Below are 11732 nucleotides of genomic sequence, written 5' to 3'. Positions count from 1 at the left end.
GCGAATTGTAGTGCGATAATCTGGAACAGTGTCCATTGTGCAAATGGTGCAGAGACTTCTCAAGCACATGAGTGGCCAGTATTGGTCAACAACAGATATGCAAATTGTGCAGAGTGGCGAGACTACTACAGTGAATGCACGAATAATGTATAATTGGCCCGACAGAGATGGGACAACAATCTCAAGACAAATTGGCAGCATGTTACAATGCAATTGTAAGTGAACTGTTGAAGAAGTTAACGGCAAGCGGCAGGTAGGTGTTGGAATGTCTGCTAGTTTTAGTTTGCATTGTTCGATAGCACTTACCTGGGGGAAGGAGCTGGAAGAAGACAATTATATATTACTCGTGCACTCACTGTAGTAGTCTCGCCACGCTGCACTATTTGCATATCTGTTGTTGACCAATACTGGCCACTCATGCTCGTAACATCTGCTCCAATTGCACACTGATTGAAGAGAATCTGCAACATTTGCAAAACAAACATTGACCCAGATTATCGCCCGACTCGCTTGAAGTCTCGGCGCCCTTTGCACAATGGTCATTTCACCGGACTATTGCAATATTAGTCTTTCGAACTGCTCTAAATGCGAGAGGACTCTGCATCTTTTTGCACAATTGTAAAAAAATGTTTTACTGGCATTACCAGATAACTAGCAACCCTTAATTGCTCAGTGACTTTTTTTTGTCAATGTGTTTATGTCTCAAAAGTGTTCTCTGTCAATTGACTGTCTGTTGTCGTACTAGAGCGGCTCCAACTACCAGAGATAAATTCCTTGTGTGTTTATTGGAAATTCATGGCAAATAAAGATGATTATGTTTCTGAAGAGTTGGTGACCAGGATCTGGGGGGTCCAAGAGGATTTTGCATGCTCTTGTCTGAGTTTTGGCAGCGTGCAAGTTCTCAAATTCTCGAGTGTGTTTACTTTTCAAAATCTATGATCTGATCACACATTTGTTGTGTTGAGAATGAGTTCGCATCATCCACACAAAAAAATCCAAAATAGACCAGCCAACAATTGGAGAATAAAGATGACGTGATCCGCTCGAGATATTTTTAAGCGAAATATGATATGTTTTAAATATAAAATGTTGCTTTTTTTCAGGTAACTATGTGGCTTACGGCCATACTACCCTGAGAATGCCCGATCTCGGAAACTAAGCAGGGTCGGGCCTGGTTAGTACTTGGATGGGAGACCGCTTTGGAATACCAGGTGCTGTAAGCTTTCTCACTTTAGATTCTCGTGGAATCGTTTTCTTATCGGTGGTTGACCGAAATTATAATGCAGTCATCCTGTCTCTTATGATTTATCGTCTCTTTATTAGGAGACAGAATCTTCACGTACCTTTTTTAAACATCCTGTTTAAAAATAAAATAAAATCTATACACACATATATCTATATATATGTATATATTTTAGTATCACGTGATACGTCACAATTTTATCACATCAGTGCTTTTAACCCTTAATTGCACAGTGACTGTTTTTTGTCAATGTGTTTATGTCTCAAAAGTGTTCTCTGTCAATTGACTGTCTGTTGTCGTACTGGAGCGGCTCCAACTACCAGAGACAAATTTTTGGGAAATTCATTGCAAATAAAGATGATTATGTTTCTGAAGAGTTGGTGACCAGGATCTGGAGGTTCCGAGAGGATTTTGCATGCTCTTGTCTGAGTTTTGGCAGCGTGCAAGTTCTCAAATTCTCAAGTGTGTTTACTTTTCAAAATCTATGATCTAATCACACATTTGTAGTGTTGAGAATGAGTTCGCATCATCCACACAAAAAAATCCAAAATAGACCAGCCAACATTTGGAGAATAAAGATGACGCGATCCGCTCGAGATATTTTTAAGCGAAATATGATATTTTTTAAATATAAAATGTATATAAAATAATAAAAAAATAAAATCGATACACACATATATCTGTATATATTGTCAGATTTCTCTTACCCGCAGTCGGGAGAAATGTCCTGACCGACTCTCCGTTTAAAGGGTCGAGCTCCCCCCTTTTTCCCTTGCCGGCACCAACACCGTACGCGCGAGGGGACGAGGAGCTATTAAGCCGGTGTCGAGATGAATTCGCCTAGGTGTGCTAACTGCCTTTAGTTTTACGGAGCCAATCCGGTCTGCCCTCACTAATCACCCCTTGATGAATAACCGCACCGAGTGAAAGGGTAATTAAAATGAGTACTCCATTTTTACAGCAGCTTCATCCCTTAAAAATCGTTTGCACTTGTTAAAGACCTAGTAAATTTAACAGTCCTTGTTAGGACCGTACGGATTTGTTTTTGTATTAAGCCGAAGTGATATAGATGAGTTACTCTCTTAGGAATAGTAATACGATCCGGTGGTATTTGTATCGTCGACGTTCAATCACTTATAAGAGGTTGAGTGTTAACATTGAGACTAATTCTAATTATAAGAATGACAAAGATATAATAAAATTAAAGCAAGGTATTTATTTCAGTGATTACATTAGGTTAAGTTGATAATATGAGAGTCAGGGTTTGTAATATAAAATGCACAATAATAAGAATAATAAAAATGAAAAGAAATCGAAGTAGTTTAAAAGTAATAAGTCATAAAACAAGTATTTACCTTTTGAGTGAGCTTTAAGGAGTGATCAAGTCCTACGGAGCCGTAATGCCAATTAATAATAAGATAATTTGGACATAAGAATACCTGAACAGCTGACTAGCTCTTTTCCCTTATTCACGCAATGTCAATAGCGGTTCTATTAGTTACCTTTTTATAATATCCTTTTAGTCTTACCCAATTAAAGAGGAAGATTCAAAAATGAAGTCTTCCTGCCAGCCTGTCCCTGATCATTGCGATGGAAAAAGAACAAATGGTCTCCCTACCTCGAGAAAATCAGGAGCCCCGTTTGTCAGTGTGAGGGGTTCTTATAACCTCAGTTCCAACCTTTCAGTGTCCTGACTTTTGACCTGAGTGGAAAGCACCTATCTTTCCATTACTCATTCAGTGTCCTGACTTTGGCCTGAGTGGAAAGCACCTATCACTTTATTACTCATTCAATGTCCTGACTTTGACCTCCTTTTTGCTCACCCAAAATAGGTTCACAGTAAATACAATCGACTACAAGCATATTTCATGTCTTGTCGGCTCTTCAATAAATTCATTCAATGACAAGCATATTTCATGTCTTGAACACAACCAATACACTTCATCACATCACGTTAATCTCTAAGCATTCTGCAATACATGTGTATATGTTAATTGTCAGTTAAATGTATATACATTCATGTGAATACAATTCTCTCATGCATTTCAACAGGTCCGTGCTTACTTCATAGAGCATTTGTGTGCTTCGTTGCCTGAGAGAGACAACCTTAAACAGGTTACAGTCTTTGCATAAAAGCTGTTCCAAAGCATTGTATAATAGTAATACAAAAGTAAGAATAATATATAACAGCCTTATTAGGCTTGATGTACTTTTTATCAATGTTTTCCAAAAGAACATCTGAATTATAACATCACAGAGAACATCAAAATTATCTCAAGGATATAAAATCAAGCAATTGATTATATAAGCAGTTGACCTCAGTATGTGTTTGTTTACTATGACAAGGATTTTTAATAGTATTGATATTTATAAGAAGACTTATGCTTGACCTGGCGACTCTTACTTTATGATCTAATTTTGGTTTGTCGACCTCTGGTGGTTGAACCAGGAATTGAAACCTGAATTTGGTTTGGCAGCCTCTGGTGGTTGAACCAGGAATTGAAACTGGGGCAAAGCTCAATCACATGAACCCAGCCACATATGCCAATTACAACCTTTTGTACCATCGCTTATTTGTGTGGCTTGGCCGCCCACTCGACAATATATATATATCTATATATATATCTATATATATATCTATATATATATATATATATATATATATATATAGATATATATATATATATATATATATATATATATAGATATATAGATATATATATATATATTGATATATATATATATATATATATATATATATATATATATATAAATGTATATATATTAGTATCACGTGATACGTCACAATTTTATCACATCAGTGCTTTTAATTGGCTCGAGGCTAAGGATACAAAGGTATGGATTTTTAAATGATTAGTAATTATTGCACATTATTGTGTGGACCTCAAAGTTCACATCATCCACACAAAAAAAATCCAAAATAGACCAGCCAACAATTGGAGAATAAAGATGATGCGATCCGGTCGAGATATTTTTCAGCGAAATATGATATTTTTTTAAATATAAAATTTTGCTTTTCAGGTAACCATGTGGCTTATGGCCATACAACCCTGAGAAGGCTCGTTGTGTGGTAGAGTGGCTGCAGGCGTGGAGGTTTGGCACAGCTGCACTCGTTAGTGGAGCATGAGCAGTACAGGCAGCAGGAGCTCTGTGCTCCTCCGGCTACCTGTTACTTGTGTTTTTTGATTGTTTTTTTTGGTTTTTGCTTTTTGTTTTTTTTTTCTTTGTGACCTTTTTCCTCCTCCCAGCTTCCCGCTGTGGAGGAGTGTTTTGATTTAATTGTTTTTCACCCCTTCAGGTCGAATGGACAGATTGGTTGTTGGTCAGGACAGGCTTGGAGACATGAGGCAGGTGAACAAGATGGATTCGGGGTGAGGAGAAGGTTTGACGGGTTGCAGTGGTGTGGTGAATAAGAATGTCGTGACAAAAAGGTATGAGAGAGATTTAACATTAATTATTGAAATTGACAATGGTGATGCCATTACTCCATTAATATTAATTAGGGGAACGGCTGAAGTATGTGGGAGCATTACAGCATGCAGGGTTATTGCAAAAGATAAATATGAAGTGACTGTTAATTCTGTTAATGCAAAGGAGAAACTGCTCGATGGATTTTGTATTGGGAGTGCCAGAATTCATGGCAGGGAAGTTGCCTCTGATGAGCTGGTTGTTTCTTTTATGGGGCTGCCAGCTTATATCGAGGATGATGATATCCTGGAGAAACTACAGGCTTGGGGAGTCTCAGCAGTCTCTGAGGTGAGGAGGAGAATGTGGCCGGGAACGGACATTGCGGACGGTACAAGGTTTGTAAATGTGAAATTCACCACCACTGTACAGTCTCTGCCTTACTCGGCTAGGTTTGTCACAGCGGCAGGTCCGGAGTACTTTCGTGTGATTCACGATCGACAGGTTAAAGTTTGTCGAGGGTGTCTCTCTCCCAGCCATGTGTACAGGGACTGTCCCGAGTTTCTGTGTAGGAAGTGTGGAGTCCAGGGGCATTATGCCCACGAGTGTCAGGTGCCCAATTCGCAAAGGTGTGATACATGCAGGCAATATTTTCCTCTGTGTGTTTGTGAAAAGGGGAAATTAGATGGGTGGAATCCCTTGTGCCCGGGCTGCTGATGCTAAGTCCTCCATCCTCGCTGTTTCGTCTGGATCGCTGGCTGCTGGTCTGGGGGAATCAACTATGGCACGTTTGCTGGTGGAGGCGTTTGTGACGGTGGGGGCTGGAGGTATTGTTCCTCGCCCTACTCCTGAACGGGGGGGAGGGGAAGAAATCCCTATCCCTGATGCCGGGGTGGCAGAGGCTGAACCTGAGATGGGGGTGAGTGCTGGGCCGTCTCCACTCTCTGCCCCTGAACAGGAGGAGGCGACTGTTGAATTTAGGCGTACTCCTAGGCAGACGATTAAAAGTCCTAAGCGGAAAAAAGATCAAATACAGTCTGTGTCTTCTACTCAGAAGGGAAGCACCTCACAGAACAGTGAGGGGAGGCATCAGACTGGGCTCTCAGGAGGGGATGTTTCGATTGAGAGGCTGGCGCGTTTTCCCGTGTCACAGCTATTGCCCCCTCGTATTACCCGTTCGTCTGCCACCCTAGAACCAGTCCTGGACTCAGATGAGGGCATGGAGGTTGATGTGATGGAGCGGAAGAAACGGCAATATGAAGGCACTGGAAAGGGCGGGCTTAAAAAATGTAAGTAGACTCGACGAGTCCATCTTTTCTTTTTTTACTTATGATCAATTTTCTTCTGGTGTCAGCAAATGCCTGTGGTCTTCGTAGTGACCATAAAATTCACATTATTATGTGCGACACCAAGTGGGATATTTTGTGCTTGCAAGAAACTTGGTGGGAGGGCGAGCACATTAAGAAAATAGAAAATATGAAGCTTGGTTCGCTTCACGTGGCATTAGGCACATCGAGATCTTGTGGGGTTGCCATTTTGACGAAATGCGGCCCCTTAGGTTATCCCATCCTAGTGCATGCTGACAATCAGGGGTGATTCATTGTGGTAGAATATGATGGACCGTTGAAGTTCCGGTTGATAAACATTTACGCTCCCAATGTGGAGTTAGATAGGAGGGACTTTTTCCTGCATGTATTCTCCTTTGTGACTGATAGAACCTTGTTGATTGGTGATTTCAATACATATCTCAGTAAACTGGATATCAGTGTAAATAATGTTTTTAGGACTGATGTTAGCAGGAATTGTCTTTTAGATCTCATGACCGGTAGTAATATGGTAGAAATCTGGAGGACTTTAAATCTAAGTCGGCCAGTTTTCTCCAGGGCGCAGGTTGTCCAAAATGAACTGAAGCAATCACGCATCGATCTCTGTTTAACATCAGCCTCTCTTGTGCAGAATCTGGACAGGCCACTGTACACATGGTCGAGTCAGAGTGACCATGCGTTGCTCTCCGTTGAACTGGTACTTGGGGGTAGTCGGAGGACCGGCGGGCTTTGGGTGCTAAACAACTCCCTTCTCAAGGATGATTGCTACGTTTCCAGGGTGAGCGGGCTCCTATGCTTGGCTGAGATGGAGCTTGAATGTGTTGACAACGTTATAGACTGGTGGGAGAGTTTTAAAATGAGGGTTAAAAAGATAACTATAAGCTACTGTAAGAAGAAAAACTGGTTAGAGAAATTGGAGGAGAGGGCCGTAAGAAATCGGTTACTGGAAATTACGACAGCTGCCGTGCATCGGCATGGACCAGTAAACCCTGAGCTCTTCTTGCTGAGGAATAAATTGGAGTCAATGGAAATTAAGAAATGTAGAGGTGCGGTCCTTAGGGCGAGGGCGCAATACACAGTGGAAGGGGAACGCTCCACTGCTTTTTTCTTTGGACTCGAGAAAGCAAAACAGAGTAAGGCCTATTTTAATTCTTTAGTGTCGAGAATTTCAAATAAGGTGCTAACGGATGTAGGGGACATTTTGGAGGAAGTAGAGCATTTTTACGGAGATTTATTCGCGTCACAACGCACCTCAAGTAATAATGCTCTGGAGGCAGTTGGTGCTTTAAATAAGGCTTTGACCCAGGAGGATATGGAATGGTGTGATGCTCCCATCTCTGAAGCAGAAGTTTTTAGTGCGATATTGTCATTGAATGATCACAAAAGCCCGGGGAGGGATGGAATAACTGCTGAATTTTACAAAGCGTTTGCAAGCCAACTCACGCCCATCTTGCATAGGGTTTTTACAAGTATGCAGACATTCGATCGGGTTGCCCCGACTTTCAGCGAAGGTATTGTCGCACTGATTTTTAAACAGGGGTACCGTACAAATCTTGGTAATTACAGGCCCATTAGTTTGTTGAACAGTGACTACAAGGTACTCGCGAAAGTTTTCGCGAATAGGCTTAAAGCGGTGATAGGCAATATTATTTCAGAAAAAACAAACATATGGTATACCACGCAGGGAAATTGCTGACACAATTTTGACTGAAATATTTGATCAAAGAGATGAATGACACAGGTGGGATCCATGTATGCATTGATTTTGAGAAAGCATTTGACAGAGTTGAGCATGATTTCTTGTGGTTGGTTTTGAAGAAGTTTGGTTTCGGTCAAATCTTCATAGGATGGATTCAGAGGTTATATTTGAGTGCTTTTAGTAGGATTAAAGTCAATGGGTTGCTGACTGGCCCTGTGAGGCTGGGGAGGTCGGTAAGACAGGGATGCCCTTTGTCCTCACTGCTTTACAGCCTTGTGGCGGAACCGCTGGCTGCCATGCTCAAGCAGAATAATGATATTAGGGGTATTCTGACACCAGCAAACAATGAAGTTAGAATTCTTCAATATGCAGATGACACAAATTTGTTAGTCAGGGATGTAGAGAGTCTTAAAATGGCTCTCCATGAACTGAATGTTTATTGCCAGGCCTCTGGCGCAAAGATAAATACTAATAAGACGACTATGGCTGTGTTTGGTGCGTCGCAGGCTACTCCTAGCACCTGGGGTTTTCGTGAGGCCGGGAACAGCTACAAAGTCCTGGGAGTCTTGTTGGGTAAGCTTGCGGAGGTATGTAACAGAAAAACATGGGAGAACATTTTGAATAAAATAGAAAGTCAACTTAAAGTATGGAGGTTGAGAAATCTAAACCTGAAAGGTAAAGTCCTAGTGATAAACGCTTTGTGTATTTCAAAGTTGGTACATGCCCTGACTGTTACTGATTTGCCTGGTGACATTTTGAGTAAGCTCAAGGCAATTTTCAGCCGTTTCATGTGGAAGAGAGAAAAGGGTCTGGTGAGTCATGCTACGCTGATAGGGGATCATGGAGCGGGTGGTTTGGGGTTGATTGACATAGACACGAAGAAGAAATCTTTACGGCTAAAAATCATCAAAAAATGTTTGGACTTGTCCTTCACAGCCCCGTGGAAGGACTTTGTTATACCCACCCTGCAGGGGTTGGGGCATTTTGGTGACTACAACTTATGTCAAATGTTGCCGAGGTCATTGTTCCCCGCCCAAGATCCTTTTGAGAGGGAGGTTCTGGAGGCATGGTGGTCGCTCAGGCCATGGGTGAGAGCAGAGCCAAAGTCGCTGCAACAATTGCTGAAAGTTCCGCTGAGGTTCAATCCCGATCTCATGGGCGGAGGGCCAGGGAGTGGGGAGAGAATGTTCCGCGATACCTTTGAGAGGGCAGGAATAAGAACTATTGGGGATTTATTAGATGGGAGCGGGAACTATGACATTGTCAGGGTTCGGACTCTGTTCCGGTCGCGGGGAGTCCTTTTCCGCAGAGCGGTTGTTTTGCGTTTGGCTGGAAGAATCAGGGAATCCATACTCCGGAATTGGGGGTCTTTTCTGGAGGGTTCATCCTCTGGAGGGGACCCGGGGGCGGAGCGGGATGTAGGTTTTGTGCTGGTCGACGGGACAAGGTTTTTTTGGTTTGTCGGAAGTGTAGCACAAAACGACTTTACAGGGTTTTAATAGCCAGAGTGTTCCGGAGACCTGCAGCGGAACGCACATGGACACGGACATTCCCTGCACGTCAATCTGGGCCAACATGTTCAATTGGTATACCGCACCAAAGGTCAGTAATACTGACTTCAAATTACGACACATAATCATTTTCACTTGCACAACACTCAATGCAATTTCTCCTAGCGTTTATGGCAGGGACTGTATGGTGTGTAAAGAGGCACCCGAGGACTACGAACATCTTGTCCTCGGGTGCAGAGCCGTCCGTGAGTTCCGTTCTAGGTTGGAGGATCTCCTCGCAAGAAGCCTGGGCCTGAGACTTCCCACACCGGTGGCACGTGAGGCTGGTGATCATGATGTCGGGTTTTTCCTTTTTGGTTTCGTCTCATCATCTTTCTCGTCGTCATTATCATTGCAGGCCATCAATAGACCAGCGATCCGGTTACTTCTGTCCATTGCTCGTCACACGGTCACCGTCACGAGGAATATCTACTTGCATGACAAGGGCACCGGCAATCATTGGGCGATCTTCAAGGCTGAAGTTGAATCCCACTTCACTCTCCTACATGCCTGCTCTGCCAGCCGTTTTGTGGACTGTATAGCAAAAAACAATGGGCTTGTGAGAGTTTCGCCGACTGGTCACCTCACTTTTTGTTTTTAGTTTTTTGATTACATGTACATATTGTAAATCATGAATTTTTTTAAAATTAAAAAAAAAAAAAAAAAAATTATGCCCTATCTCGTCCGATCTCTGAAGCAAAGCAGGGGCGGGCCTGGTTAGTACTTGGATGGGAGACCGCCTGGGAATACCAGGTGCCGTAAGCTTTTTCACTTTAGATTCTCGTGGAATCGTTTTCTTATCGGTGGTTGACCTAAATTATAATGCAGTCATCCTCTCTCTCATGATTTACCGTCTCTTTATTAGGAGACAGAATCTTCATGTCCCTTTTTTAAACATCCCGTTTCACCTTTTCCGACAGTAAAAATAAAATAAAATCCATACACACTTATATATATATATATATATATATATATTTTTATATTTTAGTATCACGTGATACGTCACAATTTTATCACATCAGTGCTTTTAATTGGCTCGAGGCTAAGGATACAAAGGTATGGATTTTTAAATGATTCCTAATTATTGCACATTATTGTGTGGACCTCAAAGTTCGCATCATCCACACACAAAAAATCCAAAATAGACCAGCCAACAATTGGAGAATAAAGATGACGCGATCCGCTTGAGATATTTTTAAGCGAAATATGATATTTTTTAGGTAACCGTGTGGCTTACGGCCATACTACCCTGAGAACGCCCGATCTCGTCCGATCTCTGAAGCTAAGCAGGCGCGGTCCTGGTTAGTACTTGGATGGGAGACCGCCTGGGAATACCAGGTGCCGTAAGCTTTTTCACTTTAGATTCTCGTGGAATCGTTTTCTTATCGGTGGTTGACCTAAATTATAATGCAGTCATCCTCTCTCTTATGATTTACCGTCTCTTTATTAGGAGACAGAATCTTCAAGTAACCTTTTTAAACATCCCGTTTCTCCTTTTTCGACAGTAAAAATAAAATAAAATCGATACACACAAATATCTATCTATCTATATATATATATATATATATATATATATATATATATATTAGAATCACGTGATACGTCACAATTTTATCACATCAGTGCTTTTAATTGGCTCGAGGCTAAGGATACAAAGGTATGGATTTTTAAATGATTCGTAATTATTGCACATTATTGTGTGGACCTCAAAATTCGCATCATCCACACAAAAAAAATCCAAAATAGACCAGCCAACAATTGGAGAATAAAGATGACGCGATCCGCTCGAGATATTTTTAAGCGAAATATGATATTTTTTAAATATAAAATGTTGCTTTTCAGTAACCATGTGGCTTACGGCCATACTACCCTGAGAACGCCTGATCTCGTCCGATCTCGGAAGCAAAGCAGGGGCGGGCCTGGTTAGTACTTGGATGGGAGACCGCCTGGGAATACCAGGTGCCGTAAGCTTTTTCACTTTAGATTCTCGTGGAATCGTTTTCTTATCGGTGGTTGACCAAAATTCTTATACAGTCATCCTCTCTCTTATGATTTACCGTCTCTTTATTAGGAGACAGAATCTTCAAGTACCTTTTTTAAACATCCCGTTTCTCCTTTTCCGACAGTAAAAATAAAATAAAATCGATACACACATATATCTATATATATATATCAATATATATACATATATAGATATATAGCTATATATAATAATGCAGCCCTATGGGTGGCACAAGTCAGTGCAAACTGTAGGCCGGTCCCAAGCCCGGATAAATGCAGAGGGTTGCGTCAGGAAGGGCATCCGGCTTAAAACCTTGCCAAACAAATATGAGCGTTCATCCAAAGAATTCCATACCGGATCGGTCGTGGCCCGGGTTAACAACGTCCGCCACCGGCGCCGTCAACCTGCGGGGCGCCGTTGGAAATTCAGCTACTGTGGGTCGAAGTCAAAGAAGAAGAGGAGGTGGAAAGCGGGTTCTTCGGCAGAA

General features: G+C 41.8%; 2 non-coding genes and 1 pseudogene across 2 annotated transcripts; all 3 read left to right on the top strand.

Annotated features, from left to right (window-relative positions):
* Window positions 1-1114: 1114 nt before the first annotated feature.
* Window positions 1115-1223, top strand: LOC133398389 (5S ribosomal RNA; annotated as a pseudogene).
* A 9251-nt stretch (window positions 1224-10474) lies between these two features.
* Window positions 10475-10593, top strand: LOC133398398 (5S ribosomal RNA). Its single transcript, XR_009767804.1, has one exon. It is a non-coding gene; the product is annotated as a 5S ribosomal RNA (ribosomal RNA).
* Window positions 10594-11095: 502 nt separating this feature from the next.
* LOC133398387 (5S ribosomal RNA) lies at window positions 11096-11214 on the top strand. The gene has a single exon (XR_009767800.1). It is a non-coding gene; the product is annotated as a 5S ribosomal RNA (ribosomal RNA).
* Window positions 11215-11732: the final 518 nt, after the last annotated feature.

This window comes from Phycodurus eques, unplaced genomic scaffold (genome assembly GCF_024500275.1).
Source record: "Phycodurus eques isolate BA_2022a unplaced genomic scaffold, UOR_Pequ_1.1 contig_106, whole genome shotgun sequence".
Taxonomy (NCBI): Eukaryota; Metazoa; Chordata; class Actinopteri; order Syngnathiformes; family Syngnathidae; genus Phycodurus; species Phycodurus eques.
This window is presented reverse-complemented; position numbering and strand designations above follow the sequence as displayed.